The sequence below is a fragment of the Vicia villosa genome, linkage group LG5 (assembly GCF_029867415.1).
Source record: "Vicia villosa cultivar HV-30 ecotype Madison, WI linkage group LG5, Vvil1.0, whole genome shotgun sequence".
NCBI classification, from domain to species: Eukaryota; Viridiplantae; Streptophyta; class Magnoliopsida; order Fabales; family Fabaceae; genus Vicia; species Vicia villosa.
Window position 1 is genome coordinate 122,932,283 of NC_081184.1, and position 8,761 is coordinate 122,941,043.

The window sequence follows — 8,761 nt, forward strand, 5'->3', positions numbered from 1 at the left end:
ACTTCTCGAATTCTGGTACTTTGAATTTGTGAGGAATCTTAACATTCGGAACCAGGCAGAGGTCTGCAGCATTCTTTCCAAATAGATCTTGTCCTCGGAGAGTCTTGAGTTCCTTCTGCATTTGCAGAAACTGTTCCTGGAACTCGTCCAATCTTTCATACACGCCAGCATCCTCACTTGGAGCGTGATGATATACTTGTCCGCCCTGCGGGGGAAAAGTATGCATAATCGGCTGTGGAGAAGCCATGACAGCAGATCTTGGAATCTCAGCGTTCTGTTGTGCGAAACCCATTGCCGTTGCTCTTGGAACTTCAATTTCCAGAGGTTTGTAACCCTCCGGTGGACGCATATCCATGGTGACTTTTGGAACTTCAGAAGCTGGAGGTATGTACCCTTCTGGAGTAAAGTTATACGGCATGCCCCAAGGTCGATCAGGCGGCATGGTATACTGAGGAATAGGAGTAGAAACAATCTCGGAAACCACAGTCCTTTGTGGTTCTTCTGGCGTTGGTCGATTCTGCGCAACTACCAGGGCTTCTACCATACTATTGAGTCTTTCAACAGTACCTTTGAGAGTATTAATCTCTTCCCTGAGTTCTTCATTTTCTTGCTCAAAGTCTTCCATCCTTTTCTTGCGACTTGAACGAGTGTTGTATGGATGAGACAGCTTGAAAGTCTTGGTTCACCTCCTTCTCCTCCTCTCTTTCTGGAGAAAGGAAAGTGACTATTAGATCCGCGACAATTCTCGTGTCAGTGCGTACGACTAAAGCGATGTATGATATGCAATTAAGTTATTATTTTTCAAGGAAACACCATAATTACGTTATGAAACATCAAACTTTTATTAATTAAGCGAAAACGCCGTTTTTTACACACTTTTGAAAATGGAAATACAGAGAAACTGAGAGAAAGGACTCTAAAACTTTGATGATGAGCCGACTTCACGTTCTAACATCTTCTTCTGTTTCTTGAGCCGAGCGTTCTCTGACGTGAGCTGATCGATGATCCAGGAAGCGGGAGGGATATGATGAGAAAGTGACGTTTGTGTCACTTGTCGATCGAGTACTTCAAGTAACTCATCCTTCCTTCTTAGGATGTTTTGAATCTCAACATTTTCCGTGTTGACAATTCGATACTTGTTCCTCCAAGCATTCCTTTCTTGGCATACCTTGTTTAATGCCGCTTGCAGTTTTTCAACATCGGTGGAGAAAAGGTAAATTGGTTCCCTTAGGGGAATAGGTTCTTGATGTTGATATGGCATCCTGAGCTTGAATGCTCTGACGCGTACCCATTGAAGGTAAGGATCCAGGGAGATGCAAAGATGTTTTCCTAACAATCTTCTCCCTTTGCTGTGAACAAGACGCCAGGCTTGGACAATTTCCTTCTTCAGCATGTTGCCATGATCGTCGATGTTTTTGAAGAACAGACCCTCCAATTGGATGTTACTTGGAATGTTTTTCATGGGATAGCCGTATTGACGACGGGCTAAAGCTGGATTGTAACTAATTCCTCCCTTAGTTCCAATAAGGGGTATGTTGGGGAAACTTCTACAACTGAAGATGATCTTGGTTTCGTCGTTGTCAGGACTACACCAATCAATGTCTGTATGAGTGAGAGACATGATTTTCTGTGACCAGTAAAGGCCATCCCTCATGTTCCAGAAAGTGCTAGACTTTGGCAGGTGCGAAACGAACCATTCGTATAACAACGGTACGCAGCATGTGATTAATCCTCCTCGCTGCAGGTTTCTTGAATGCACAGAGTGATAAGCATCCGCAAGCAAGGTTGGAACTGGATTTCCAATTAAGAAGATCTTAATTGCGTTGATGTCGACGAAATCGTTAATGTTAGGAAACAAAAACAATCCGTAGATAAGCAAAGCCAAGACTTCCTCAAAAGCGCTCATATCTTGGATGCTGACGAAGTACCGAGCTTGATCAAACAGGAATTTGGAGGGCAATCCTTGAATTCCTCCTCTACTCACCATATGAGTTCTGATGTCGACTATGTTCAAAGGAGTAGTTGCAGCAATGATGATGTCATCAGGATTCTTTTCCAAACCGGAGTACGGATCTTGCGCGTACACAGGTATCTCAACCAGACGAGAGTACTCCTCTAACGTAGGCATGAGCTGATAATCTGGAAAGGTGAAGCAGTGATACGTTGGATCGTAAAACTGTACCAAGGTGGGAAGGATCCCATCCACCATGTTGGTATTGAGCAAAGGCAGAAGTTTTCCATACTTCTCCTTGAAAGCCTGGGGGTTGACCACCAGTTTTCCGAGCTTTCCCAGTTCCTCGACCTGGGGAATCTTGAAGGTGTATTTCCTAGCTCTCTTTCTCCCATAATCCATGGTATAGATCCTTAAGTCCTTTCTCCGTTTCTCTCTTTCTATGAAGTTCAAAACGTTCGTTATTCAGTTTCCTTGAAAAATGACTCGAAAAAGACTCTTTTTGTTTTTAATTGTTTATTAATGAATGATGCATGAATGCATGAATGCACATACAAGAGTTTTAAACAAACATGGCGTTGAAGGGTATAGTGGTCATGAAGTCCAAACGCAAACCCCGCCCCAATGGTAAACTAAGGTTAAGGATTTTTGTACCTGTAGAACGGGTTCTAGGGATCTCGGAGTTTTTGCTCAACCTTAAAGATACGTTGATTGGTATCTATAAGAGAGTTTTCTCTGAGTGTAGTATCTGCGTGACAATTACTTTCGTAATCACCGCTCTACGTCCTAAAAAAAAGCTTTAAGTGGGGTTAATGTGTTTCTAGGTCCTCCTGGTACAAATCAGTCTCGGAATGCAGTGGCGCAGTTAATCACAACCAGCCAGGCAAATCCCAAGAGTAGACTTGGAAACCAAGATTAGAGGGTCTTCACCGGGAAGACATCCTCCATCCTATCTTATGTTGCACTCAAATCCGGGTATAGGATTTCTCACCACAAGGGGGAATCAAGCCCTTTCCCGATACAGAATAAACAAAATAAACAAATATAAATGCAGCAAACACATGATATGACACAGAGGTTAGGCAGGACCTCTCTTGTTTGAGGGGGAATTTGGCATCCCTAATTCCTCATTGGGGCTGGACCAGCAACAGGTCAACCATTGGTTTGGATGAAAAACCAAGGTTTTGAACACTTATATCCCCAGCAGAGTCGCCATTTTTCTGTGGTGTCGTTTTCTTTTACCTCCCCGTTTCACTTGGGAGGACGGCACGCTAGACCCTTCACGCGAAATTTGGAAGGAGAATGCGCCCGTGGTGGGATGAATTTTATTTCAGTTATTCCTACGATATCACACGAACTTTCTTATTTGTCCTACGAGTAGGAAAGGGGAAAAAAGATCTCAACTAAACCCTAGGAGTTTGCTAAGTGTGGGGATTTACACCTAGACTAGAAATTCTGGAGTCCGGGAGGTCGGTTATACATAGGGAAGTGTTTAAACACCCTACATATCTGTAGTACTCTACAGGAACCTTCTCTGTGTCATTGTGTTTGTGTTTATTGCTAATGATTGGGAAAGTTTCTCCTTTGTATTAGGAGAAGGAATTGAATTGATTTGAAAAGACAGACAGACAGACAAACTGACTATTTTTGGTATTTTATTAGCTCGCTGAGATTCCTTGTGAACCTCATGCCTACATATCCCTAGTGGAAGTCAGAGCTTAATGTAGTTCGGGGAACTAACTAGGGAAATTAATTATTTTTGGTGCCTTGCTTGAAGCTCAAGGTTGAAGCTTGGAATTGAATCTCTGTTTACAGTAAAGAGACATGAAATTATCTCTACAGAGAGGTATTTGTACTATTCTACCACAAACATTTTGAAAGAGTGACAGAATAACTGGATTCATTTCATTCAAGAGGGGGACCTTACTTGTGTGTGCAAGTATGCCAGTCAGATGCCTCTTAAATGAAAGAAAGATGCTCGTCCGAATTAGGGAAAGTGTACAAGTCTGGGGATGTGCCAGAGCATGTCTTTCAGAGTCCTAAATGGGAGACTTTGATTGAAATTGAAATTGAAATGTTTGTTTGTTTGAATGTGGTAGAGTAGTAAAAATATCTCTCTATAGAGATAAGCTATGTCTATCTACTGTATAAAAGATTTGAATTTAGCTGGCTTGTATGAGGCCCAAGCTTGAGGCTTTTTGATTGATTAATTAATATTATTGACTCTGGGAGATGACTCCATTGAGGATTAATTACAGGGTATTTTAGTGTTCTGTACAAAGCCCAGAATTGAGGCTGACTCTATTTGGAGAGTGTTTATTTGATAGATTTTATTTGGTGTTCTGTACAAAGCCCAGAATTGAGGCTGACTCTACTGAGGGAGACTCTATTTATGTGCCTTGTACAAAGCCCAAGGTTGTGGCTGACTGTAGCTATGAAAAACATTATTTTCTGCCTTGTACAAAGCCCAAGGCTGTGGCGGACTCTTAAATAAATGAATTGAGTATGGATGACTATATGGGGAAAGATCCTAAGTGTTAGGAATCTTTGACACATGAAATTATGGTTTATCTGCCTTGTACAAAGCCCAAGGTTGAGGCTGACTCTTGACAGGGGAGTTTTATTGTTTGGTGCCTTGTATGAAGCCCAAGGTTGAGGCTAACTGTTTTTGTTGGTTTTAACTCTACTGGAGATTAAAAAGACTGTTTTTCTTTGGAAGTTAATCCTTTCCAGGGATTTTGACTCAGCTGGTGAATTTGTCTATTAAAAGACTGACTTTTATCATGTTTTTGGAGGCTGACCCTTTCCAGGGGTTTTGACTCTTTGGGGGAAATTATCTCCTAAGAGAAATGAATCTTTATTTTTTTGATTTTTTATTAATTGACTTTGGAGGCTAACCCTTTCCAGGGGTTTTGATAAAGTGATTGATTTGGGTAGCACTCCATTAATTATTAAGGGATGAAAGGATTGGCAGAAAGATTATCTAGTGAGACTTCTTGTTTAAAGCCCAAGATGAAGGCTGACTCAATGCTGAGGGTGACCAAACATGGATCCTAGACTCTGCTAAGGAAGATTGATGAAGATAAGGGAGACAGAGACTGTCCATGTCTCTCATTCCAAAAGGGTGTACTCAATGCAAAATTGAGACAAACTTAGCTTGTTTAAAGTCTGGTTTTAAATTGGAAGAAACTCACCAGGGTAGGCTAAAAGGTGACTAAAGACCTGTTCCTATGTTTATAAGAAACCTGATGGGTCCTTGTATACAAGCTCAAGAGGAAGCTGGAAATGCTTTTAAGAAGCCTGTGGGTCCTTGTACAAAGCCCAAGAGGAGGCTAATCGAGGGTCCTTGTTATAGCACAAGAGAAAGCTATGTGGTTTTGAACTTATTTTGGCTCTAAGCAAATGGGTAAGAGGTTTCACCGGGAATAATTCCTCTTTGGGTGGATGTGTCCTATATTTTGGATTCTAAGGTTTTTGCCAAGATGTTTCACCGGGAATAATTCATCTTGGGGGTTTGAACTACAGATCTCTAATTAGGAAAGAGCCTTCACCGGGAAGACATTCTCAATCCTAGGTCATATTCCTATAATATATATATAGTTTAACTGTCCTAAGGTTTATACTCAAACGTAGTTCTAAGCTAATATATGCACAGTTTATATTTGACAGTAATTTAAACAAAGACTGTAAATTGAAAGCTTGTAAAGCCTAACCTGGATGGAGTGGAGGCCATTGAAGAAGTATGTACAGAGCCTCAACAGTATTTTTGTTGTTTTGTTGATAACAGTTGAATATATATGATAAACAGTTAATGGTTTTTGAAAACAGAAGAAGTGAAGATGGACAAAGGTCACATAGGTATCTGAAGAGTTTCACCGGGAATAATGCCCTTCAAATACCAGAAGAATGTTTTGAAAACAGAAAGAAGATTTTGAAAATACAGTTTTGAAAACAAGCTAAGAAGAGAAGGTTTTTGGGACTTACACTCTATTAGAGGCCCAGTACTTTACAGTACTGGTGATAACAGAAATTTGAAAATGATTTGGAATGATATGAGGTTTTGTTGTTTGAAAACCTTAATCATTTGATTTAATCAGAGATTGAAAACAGTTTTGAGAATTGACAAAAATCAACTTAATTTAAAATAAAAATAAAGATTTTTACTTAATTAAGACCTAAACAATTAGGGTTTTATCATAAAATTATTCACACAAATAATTAGGTTAAAACAAAATGGAAACATATATTTAAAGTATTTAATAAAACACTTAAAACATACTATTTTATACCTAATAAAAATATATGAATTAAATAATATTTTTTATGATTTTTTTGATTATACATAAAATAGGTATATTAAATAACAAGTGTGTGAAAAATGAAGTGAAAATGATTTAATTTGATAGGTTAAATAATTGTGTGAAGTTGTGAAGAAATTTAGTGTGAAAAGTGATAAAAAATATGATTTTGTCACCTAGAGGGGTTGAACTCACGCCCTTTAGGTCACATACCCAAAACCAAACCACTGGGCCAGCGCGCGCTCAGTGTTAGTAACTTGCATTCAATTCATTATATTTTCAAACAAGTAGTAAAACCATGAAAAAATAAAAGGAACAAAAAGTCTGGGGCGAGGGGGATTCGAACCCCAGACCTTGGGCACGCGCAACACACAAACACTCTCTACCACTGGGCTATCACGTTTTAGTCGTTAATGAAACAGGTATCAATCAAAATAAAATAAACTTAGGCCTGAGTTTGAAAATTGCGCGCCACCACCATCTTCGTCTTCAACCTCAAGCTCCATGAATTTGAATTTCTGAACTCACTCGTTTCTCAACCATTTGCAATGATGTAAACATGAAACTTGCTCTAAATTCACTCACGATTCTAAATATGTAACTAACATGAACTATCATTAACTACATCTAACTAATTTACCAGAAATCGTGAAGAACCCTAAAATTTCAAAATTAAATTAAATGACTATACTGAAAGATAAATGGATGATGATAGAGGGTTTTCAATCCTCTGATGATGCTGAACAAGATAGAATCGAGCTATTTCACAAAGAGTACTTAAATTAAAGAGAGGGAGTTCAGAAACTTACCTCTGAAACTGAAGGTCGTGAGGGTGATTGAGAGCAACTGAGCTTGAATGAATGATCTCAATAGCTTCCCTGAGACTCAATGATGCTAACTGGATGCTTATTGTAGACTGAATCCTTCTGAATTGTTCTATGGACCTCCCTCGATTTCAGCTTCAAGTGAACATGGAGGTTGTTGAATTTGGAGTTACAGATGAGCTGCAGCCATCTGGTTAGCTTCACTATGACCTGAGGAGTGTGTCTGGATGATTGGCTTGGCTCGAAACCTCCTGAATCACTCCATGGACCTCCAACTGCAAATGCTCCAAAGTGAGAGCAACAGTGGTGTTCCTCCCCTTACAGAAGTGATCCAGGTGCTTGGATCACCTCAAATGACCTCCCTTGAGATGTTAGAATGCTCACTTCCCAAAGATAAGCTCTGGTTTGAAGAAATCGATTTTTCTTGCCAAAGAACTTTGAAAAACAATGAACAAGAGAAGAGAAAGAGAAAGCAAGTAATATGGTTGCTTTGGTGCGTTTTTGAATGAGGAATGCATCTGTATTTATAGGCAAATGGATCAGTATAGCTGCAGAGGAGTGAGCTTCCTTAGTGAAGTTGATTTGGTTTCTTAGTCATGAAGGAAATTTGCAAATATCTCTTATGCAATGATGAGAATTTTGATTCCATTTGATCAATCCCCTAGCCCTCGATTTTGCTTGATCTTAGGGGACAATTCTGAGCCAGAAATGAGCTCTAATTGGTTGGTGAGAAGATTCCTTGGGTGATTCATCAATTTGCCATAAATTCACAAATGTAATCATTACATAATCACATGTTCTTGTTTTTAGAATCTTCTTCAATTCTTATGGCATGGTGAAAATGAATGCATGGCATGGTTTCAGATGTGTTATGGGTCGTGTAGCATCCATAAGAGAGGTTATTTGCACAAAATTTGCAAAGTCCAAAAGTGTCCATGACCTATAATTTCACTTCATGAGGCCAACTTTGAACAAGCATAACTCCTAGCTCAAATTGAATTTGGAGAAGGTTGAACACAATTTGGAAAGCCCTAAACATCTACTTTAAATCATTAGTTTATGTCTTCTTCAGAATCATTTGGGAAATTTGTGAAAAATGAGCCCAAAGTTGGATGAAAACTAGGTTAAAACACTTAGAAAAATTTCTAAGTGTTTATGACCTAAACTTCAAAATTTCCAAAACTTCATAAATGGTTGATCTTTTGAAAAAAGTTCCTTTGTAAGATGTTGTTTTATTTTGCAAGATCTACAACTTTCATGTTGGAAGTTTTTTGAGTTGTGTAGGTGAAATTTTGAGTTCTCACCATGCCTTCAAAAACCCTAATTCCCGACTTTTTGCTCCTTGATGAATTTCTTTGAATTTCTTTGGTCAAATGACTTTAATATCCATATATTGATGATATTGATCTTTGAAAGTCATTTTTTGACCAAAAACCTTAAAAGTCAATGATGGTCCTTCACAGTTGACTTTTTCCTGACAAAGTGAATTTTTGGACTTTTGTGTAGAAACAAGATCTTATCCTCAAATGAATGATGTAAATGGATTATATTGAGGTAATAGAGATTCTTGAATCATGTATTGAGTTTTGGATTCATGCCCTGATCAAAAGTCATCCATCTTGGTGAATTAGGTCAAAACCCTAATTTGTCGACCATGTGAAAATAATGACTGTAGGCTTTGAACTGAG